Consider the following 9,383-nt stretch of genomic DNA (forward strand, 5'->3'; position numbering starts at 1 on the left):
GCGAACACTGCACTCATTCGCAACAGTGCACGCGTTCATGCGCAGTCTCCACGTGATAAGCACAATAGAGACAAGCACGCCTAACTAACCATTGACAGACAAACATGTAACAGAGGATGCGAGCGCTTGCTTAACGGTTACCTCACCGAGCCTCCAGCAAGCGTTCGTAGCAGACAATACAGACACACGAAAACAGAGACAAGCTAGAGATAGGATCCACAGCACTAGCGAAAGTGGCTAGCGCGATCCAGGAACAGAGTAACAGAACAGAAGGATCCACAGCACTAGCACAGGATACTAGTGCGATCCAGGGAGGCAGAACAGAAGGATCCACAGCACTAGCGCTAGGCGAGTGCGATCCAGGCAGACAGAGTAGCAGAACAGAACTAGCGCAGGATGCTAGTGCGATCCAGGAAGGCAGAACAGAAGGATCCACAGCACTAGCGGAAAGTGGCTAGCGCGATCCAAGGAGACAGAACAGAAGAGATAGCTGGTAGCAACCGCTGCACCAGCTATACTCCAAGAACAGAGATCAGAACGATTTCCTGTCGACCACCGCTGGGACAGGACAATCGCAACAGAACAAACAAAACAGATAGCAATCCTAACTGCACTAGGGGAACCTGCCCAGCGCAGTTTCCAGGAATTACTCTAAGCTGATCTTCAAACAGAGAGTAAGGCTGACACTCCTCCAGGAGTGTTTCACAGGAAGGAATCCTTATGAACAGCCCAGCATTGTGGGAAACACATAGTACTTATAGTACATGCCTCCGATGAATGTGGCCAGGCAACTTGCATGACAACGTATGCAAATTCCTCAGCAAGCACAAGCTACAAAACTGACAGAAGCTCTTCTTTCCAGAGTCCTGCAGCATGTAAACCTAAACAATGGTCAAAAAGCTGCCTGCCTGCACAGGCAGCTGAGCAGATCATACAATATACCTACTACCTGTTGTGTTGAGTGAACCCAGCTCACTGCATATACCTACTACCTGTTGTGTTGACTTAACCCACTTCGTCATCACTGCATATACCTAGCTTTGTGTTGAGTGAACCCAGCTCACTGCATCCTAGTACCTTTACTGTTCAGTGAACCCAGCTCACTGCATCCTACTACCTGTTGTGTTGCGTGAACCCACCTCACTGCATCCTAGTACCTTTACTGTTCAGTGAACCCAGCTCACTGCATCCTAGTACCTTTACTGTTCAGTGAACCCAGCTCACTGCATCCTACTACCTGTTGTGTTGAGTGAACCCAGCTCACTGCATCCTACTACCTGTTGTGTTGAGTGAACCCACTTCACTGCATCCTAGTACCTTTACTCTTTAGTGAACCCAGCTCACTGCATCCTACTACCTGTTGTGTTGAGTGAACCCACCTCACTGCATCCAAGTACCTTTACTGTTCAGTGAACCCAGCTCACTGCATCCTACTACCTGTTGTGTTGAGTGAACCCACCTCACTGCATCCTAGTACCTTTACTGTTCAGTGAACCCAGCTCGTCATGGTGCGCACCAGTCCAGCACGGCCGTCACTACACAAACGGCTGTTTGCAGTCACTGCATACCTTTCACTGCATCTGTGACTGCACATTATACCTGGCAGTCAGTGCATAACTTCAAACAATAATCAATAGTATCGCTGCGCAAAATATGCAGAAAAGTACTTGACAAGTGTCCCAGCCGCAAGCAGTGTCCTCTGTATAGGAAGTCCAAACGTTATGTATTTAATGCTGCTGCGCTTTAAATCCTCATAGGTTCATCCATTAGCATATGTGGGGGGAAGAAGGAAACAACATATAGTGTGTAACGTTTGCTTAATAACACCCTCAGTGATAAGCACACACTTCCGAATAATGTGATAAAGCCCCCAACCAGGAGAACCTCCACCACTTGCTATAGAGTGGCCGCTCACCCTCAGTTTTCTTGTAAACAAGCCCAACTCCTGGCAGCCATTGCCTCTGTAAAAAAACTTCCTAGAGCCAATATAAAGGTAAAACATAGCGTAATTCCGTTTATTAAAACAAAAAGATCCCTGCTAACAAAGCTGCTTACAATGTAATCACTTGGGTATGAGCATATCGTATAGTATACTGCACCAGGTCATCAGCGCGTCCGCCGGCCAAGTGTGACTGTAAACCTCGCTCCTTCCCAAGTGTGCGTGCGTGCGTACGTCCAAGCTCCGCCCTACGCGTTTCATCACTAGGCGTGACTCATCACTTGAATAGATACACTTTTAAACAATTTAAAAATACAACCATCTAATCTTTCAAACAATTTAAAAATACAACCATCTAAAGTTTCAAACAATTTTAAAAAAAGGGCAAAAAAACGTGCCCTCCGTAAAACATTCTTGGCAAATGCTTTCGACTTGGTTTGTCTTCCGCTGGGTCAAGGGTCCATCTGACCACAGATGCCTGGTCTGCAAAGCACGGTCAGGGCAGCTACAGCATGGGTCTCAGCAGGCTCCCACTTCGGGCCGGAATCTAACCTTCATTCCCCGCGGTGACAATGGCAGACTTGCCCTCCATAACCTATTCCCGTTAACCAGCTGAGCGGTCTGGACGAGCTCAGCTCGTCCAACACCGCCAGCGGCTGCCGCTCAGGCCCTGCTGGGCCGATTTTGATGAAATAAAAAGCAGCACACGCAGCCGGCACTTTGCCAGCCGCGTGTGCTGCCTGATCGCCGCCGCTCTGCGGCGATTCGCCGCGAGCAGCGGCGAAAGAGGGCCCCCCTAGCCGCCTGAGCCCTGCGCAGCCGGAACAAAAAGTTCCGGCCAGCGCTAAGGGCTGGATCGGAGGCGGCTGACGTCACGACGTCGGCTGACGTCGATGACGTCACTCCGCTCGTCGCTATGGCGACGATATAAGCAAAACAAGGAAGGCCGCTCATTGCGGCCTTCCTTGTTTATTCTGGGCGCCGGAGGCGATCGGAAGATCGCCTCCGGAGCGCCCTCTAGTGGGCTTTCATGCAGCCAACTTTCAGTTGGCTGCATGAAATAGTTTTTTTTTTATTTAAAAAAAACCCTCCCGCAGCCACCCTGGCGATTTAATCAGAACGCCAGGGTGGTTAAAAGGATTTAAAGTTGATTCATTACAATTAGGGCCTTAAAGTCCTGTATTGCATGTCTGCCTGCTGCCCTCCTTGGATGTGCAGTGGTAGCCGTTGCTCAGGCTCCATACCGGATTCCATCCCTCATTCCTCGGCCATTTCCCCGGGGTCACTCACAAATGGCAGACTTGCCCGCCTCCATATGATTCTCGTGAAAGGAATGTGGTGTCATCTTTGCCCGCCATAACGGATTCCCGTTAAAGGATTTAAAGTTGATTCATGACAATTAGGGTCGCAAAAGGTCCTCCTGAGTCCTGTATTGTTATTTTTGGTCACTACCTCAGGGCGGGCGTGCATGCCTGCCTGCCTGCTGCCCTCCTTGCCTGGACGTGCAGTGGTAGCCGTTGCTCAGGCTCCACACCAGATTCAAAAACCTCATTCCCCAGCCATTACCCGGGGTCACAATGGCAGACTTGCCCGCCTCCACAGGATTCTCATTGTAGCGGTACTGAACAAGTACACAGCAAGTAGAAAATGTAATTTAGAAACAAAACGTAAGCTTTTTAACAATGCCATGGAAAGTTGAGAAGGAAGTCACACATTACCTGACATCACTGAGTGAGGAAGAGCAATCTCGCCATGTTGTGCAGTAGTCCAGCATGGCCGTCACTACACAAACAGCTGTTTGCGGTGCGTTACACAGTGAGTTTGGTGTGTCAGTGTGAAGCAGTACTCTAATTACACTCCCTGATTGATGTATACACATGCAAGATGTTTTAAAGCACGTTAGGCCTGCAATTTAGCATTCAATGTGATTTCTGCCCTTAAAACGCTGCTTTGCGTCACATCCAGATTTTTCCCCGGGACTTTTGGCATGTATCCCACTCCCCCATGCCCTCCTCCAGGTGTTAGACCCCTTGAAACATCTTTTCCATCACTTTTGTGGCCAGCATAATTTTTTCTATTTTTCAAAGTTCGCCTCCCCATTGAAGTCTATTGCAGTTCGCGAACTTTTCAGCGAACCGAACCTTCCGCGGAAGTTCGCGAACCCGGTTCGCGAACCGAAAATCGGCGGTTCGCGACATCTCTAGTGAGAACACCTGATCTGCATGCTTGTTGAGGGGCTGTGACTGAAAGTATTAGAGACACAGGATCAGCAGGAGTGTCAGGCATTTTAAAAGGAAAAATCCATATCCTTCTCAGTTTAGGTTCCCTTTAAGGGTCGGTTCACTCTTACTTTAAAAGCGTATCCATGAGATATGTTTTTAAAGCTCCTCGAAAATGCAGGAAGCAGATCCTATGTTAAAAATAGGACCCACTTCCACTTGTAAAGACACGGATCACAATCCGTGTGCCGCAGAACGCAAGACAGAACTTAGAGTCCAGACTTTACACTTTTTCCCGGGCTGGATGGGAGAATGTGCCCAATTAAAGCAGGGGCTTAGCTTGGGGGGGGGGGAGGCGGGGTGGGACATGTGCCCCCAGGCGCTGGGTCCCTAGGGGCACCCGGCCGTGATCGTCAGGGTTTCTTTTCTTTATATATATTTATTTTCCAACGGGGGAGCACAGAGAAGGGGAAGCGGTAGGCACAGCGGTGGGGAAGGGGGGACGTCTGTACGCCGCTACTCTGGTCTAGTCTCTACCGCGCTGGGAATAGAGTAAGTGTTCTGCCGCCGGCCTGCTGCTGATATTTGGAGGGGAGAGCGAGGGAGGGGGAGCCCTAAGGTGAGGGAGTGGGGGGGAGACGTACCCCATTCCCCACCGCTGTGCCTACAGCTCCCCCTTCTCTGCGCTCGCCCCTCCTGCTGGTGGGGGGGGGGACACCTGGCTACATATACTGGGGACTACTATACCCCTGGCTACATATACCCCTGACTACATATACTGGGCACATATACCCCTGGCTACATATACTGGGCACATATACCCCTGGCTATATATACTGGGCACATATACCCCTGGCTACATATACTGGGCACATATACCCCTGTCTACATATACTGGGGACATAAACCCCTGCTACATATACTGGGGACATCTATACCCCTGGCTCCCTATTCTGGGGACATTTATAGCCCTGGCTACATATACTGGGGACATCTATACCCCTGGCTAACTATACTGGGGACATGTATACACCTGACTACCTATTCTGGGGCCTACTATAGACCTGCTTACTTATTCTGGGACACCCATACCCCTGGCTACATATACTGGGGACAGATATACACCTGGCTACCTATTCTGGGGATACCTATAGGTCTGGTTACTTCCACTGGGGACACCTATAGACCTGGTTACCTATACTGGGGGCACCTATTTTGGGGGAACTGCTGCCAGATTAACTGTATTTTGAAAGGGCACAGGAGAAGGGAGGAGGGGTCGGCACTACAGCTGGATCTACATGGAGTGTGAGGGACCAGCAGGGTTGATCTGTGGTCGTAGTCAGCGTGCTCAGACTATAAATGGTCAGTTACTGAATGTAGGATACAAAGAGTGTGGAGTCGGCACTGCTGAAAACTGTACTTTTAATCCACAGGTGGAATAACATCACATCATGTGCAAATAAGAAGAGGTACACATACCATATATTGAAGGCTCCGTAGAAGCGCATAGAAAGCGCGAAACGGCCGTAAGGCTAAACCTGTACCCAGCACCCACCACCAGCTCACAGCTTTCAATATATGGTATGTGTACCTCTTCTTATTTGCACATGATGTGATGTTATTGCACCTGTGGATTAAAAGTACAGTTTTCAGCAGTGCCGACTCCACACTCTTTGTATCCTACATTCAGATTAACTGTATTTAGGGGGAATCACTGCTGCCAGATTAAGTGTATTTTGGGGAACAGCTGCCAGAATATATGTATATTGGGGGAACTACTGCTGCCAGATTATGCCTATTTTGGGGGAACCATTGCCATATTATCTGTATTTTGGAGTACTCTCTGCCAAATTACATGTATTTTTGGTGAAATGCTGTCAGATTACATGTATTTTGGGGGGAAACACTATGGCAAAGCTCAAACTTCCCTGGCAGACCTTTTACACCACTGCTAAAGTCATGTATATTTGGCCCCACCCATTACCACACCCACATTATATTGTGTGGCCACGCCCCTTCTTTAGGGGGGGGTGCATTAATAGTCTTTGTCCCCAGGCGCTGAAAGCCCTAGCTACGCCTCTGAATGAAAGCCTGTGAGAACGGACACTGTCTGTTCTCACCAGGCTAGTCGTCGCATCCACGCTGCTTCTGTGACATCATACTCCCATGTCCCGCCACCCATCCCCGCCGCTCAGTGGTTTCTGAACAGCCGGGTGGCCGGAGATTCTCCATTGAGCTACAGCACACCAATGGCGATCCTCAGCAACAGGGCAAATTCTCATTGGTTCATGCTGAACCAATGAAAACGCTTCCTGATGCTTGGGAGAATTGAACTGTTGCAGCCTATGGAGAGCCATGCTTCTGCTGGACTCCGGGCGGCCAAAGGGAGCGAGCGGCGGAACAAGTGAGCAGTGATGCATACGGGCCGACATGAGCGACACTGCAGACACGGAATGGTTGGGTATTTTGCGCCAAGGCGGATGCAGAATGGACAGAACGTATCTGCCTCGTTGATGCACATTCCGATTCCGTTCTGCACCCGGACCAAGGTAAGCCAAGCCTAACCTCTTATTGCCAGGGACTAGGGTCCTTACTTTCCATACAGGGCTCAGTTGTTGAAGCAAGATGGTAAACTACACAGCTTACAGGGTTACTAGCATTTCAGGAGGTGAGGCACTTGTATTGATTTGTATTTTCCACACATCGTGTTGTGGAGTCAGGGCCGGCGCTACCATAGAGGCAAAGAGGGCAATTGCCCCAGGGCCCCCAGAGCTTGTAGGGGCCCCCAGTGGCTACAAGAGGAAAAAAAAATTCAAATCGACCTTATAGTTTTTGAGAAAACTGATTTTAAAGTTTCAAAGGAAAAAAATACACATTAAAAACCCGCCGAATTTAACGGTTAATAGCAAATCCACCTTAAATGCTAGAAACTTGCAGGATATGTTAAGGAGATCATTGGGAAGAAGAGGAAAAAACAATTTTTCAAAAAGACCTTATAGTTTTTGAGAAAATCGATTTTAAAGTTCCGAAGGAAAAAAGTATACTTTTAAATGCGGTAAATGTCAGTTTTAGTAGCAAACCTAATGGTAGTGTAATTTTACATGTATCAAAAGAAAGAGCAATACATTTCCTGATGGGGTTTCCAGGGGGTCCATACGCAGCCGCAGCGCTTTGGCCAGGGATCGCTATACAGCCGCAATATGGCTGCATGAAGATCCCTGGCATTTTTTCCTATTTTCCCAATTTTTTTTATGGTTAGCGTGCGGGAATTTAAAAAAAAAAAAATATGTGGGATCCTCCCTTCTGAAACTTTTTAACCCCTTGTCCCCCATGCAGGCTGGGGTAGCCAGAATGTGGAGCTCCGACCAATTGGGGCTTCACACCCTGACTATACCAGCTGAAAAAAAGGTCCCTTAATGCCGATTTTTGTTCCGGGGTATCTATTGGGGGGCCCCCCAGGTTTATTTTGCCCTGGGGCCCCATTGTTGCTTAAACCGGCCCTGTGTGCAGTGTTGTTGTGCATAGCACATCATTTTAAATGGTTTTATATTATGACTAAAGTGTTTAAATAAAGTCATTTATACTCATTAATTAGTGGTGCATTCCGTCTTTGCCAGGATTTCTGTTTCTCTAAAAACTTGTACTCTTTCACTGTTCCTGGGGCTTGCACGCCGCTTCTTTTTAGGAGTGTGGATTAACACACTGCATGCCTTGCATTATGCTGATGAATTCCATTACACTGTAACGCGCAGATGTGAACCTACCATTACAATATATTTGCATCGTGTTAGCAATGCGCTTGTGCTTACCTATCCAAAGCAACACACTGAAACACCCCAGTGTAAACATAGCCTTAGGTAAGGTTTGCAATGACAGTGGAAAAAAACACATATTTTAACCGATATGTTCTCTGATTTCTCTTTCATCTACTGTTTATTTTCATCCACCTTTGTATGGTCTACAAGCAATGCACCAAAATGCATGCAGCAATGTGTTGTGAAAAAGCTTTTATTTATAATGCATAGATGTAAACTGATCCTTATGAAAACATGGAAAATTCCTTTAGGCCTGGAACCCACTAGAGCGGTTTTGGGGGCGTTTAGGGAGCATTAGTGATTTCCCTAAACACAATGTAAATGGATGGGACAGATTCCACTACAGCACAGGGCATGCAGCATTTTGGGAGCATTTCTATTCTAATCAATTGTATAGGAACAGGAAAATCGCTCCCAACATTGCTTGCAAAACGCTGTCAGAAAATCGCTAGCGATAGCGATTTTCTAGTGGGTTCCAGGCCTCACATGCATAGTGCATTAGTTGTATGTTGCATTACAGCTGACTGCCACTGATCCTAGACCTAACCAATACCTAAATGATCAGTGTAACAGCCAGGAATGAAGGTGTCATCCTTTGTATTCCATTGTTTTAGCAAACCTTTTAATATTTATTCTAAGATTTATATATTTCATATTTATTCTAAAATTCACACTGGGGTGATACCCTGTAAAAATAGAATTGCAACGGAGAAAAGTGTGATGTAACTCATACAGTGAGGTGAAGCATACAGTGTATAAAAAGTATGCTTCACTGCAGCTGTAAGCAGGCATGTCACCTGGTACCACACAACATACCTCAAAATCATTCCAATGGATTCCACTGCACTGCACTGCTAATGCGCTGATGTGAGTGTACCATTACAATACTATCGCATTGCGATTGCTATGCAATTATATTGTGGGTGTGTCTGGTGCATCAACGTTAACTCGTGAACTCCAGGGATCAAGAGAAATGAGACAAAAGACACCAGGAGCACCAACATAGTGTAGTATTTAAACTGGAGGGATAATGAGACTGGGCCAAGCACAGAAAGGTGGAAAATATCCTCTCAAGGATTCTTCTTCAGATGGTCACCCTAAAAACAAAACAACCAAACAAATATTTCTAAAGATTACACTCAGTGGAAGCCCCTAAGGGCAGGAACTGGAAGGATGGGAGGGGCCCCAAATACATAAAAGGTGAAATGCATAGTCCTTTTTAGTGTCCAATTAAATTTATATTGAAAGCCTAGCCTTCTTACGAGGTAGGACTTAATATTTTTTACCGCCGTATAAGACACTCCAGAATAGAGACGCTCCTAGGTTTAGAGTGTAAAATCCAGGGAAAAAAAAACATATATACTACACCTGCTGTATATTCCAGGAACGTCTTGTAGATGTTCTCCCCCA

Source organism: Hyperolius riggenbachi, chromosome 3 (genome assembly GCF_040937935.1).
Source record: "Hyperolius riggenbachi isolate aHypRig1 chromosome 3, aHypRig1.pri, whole genome shotgun sequence".
NCBI classification, from domain to species: domain Eukaryota; kingdom Metazoa; phylum Chordata; class Amphibia; order Anura; family Hyperoliidae; genus Hyperolius; species Hyperolius riggenbachi.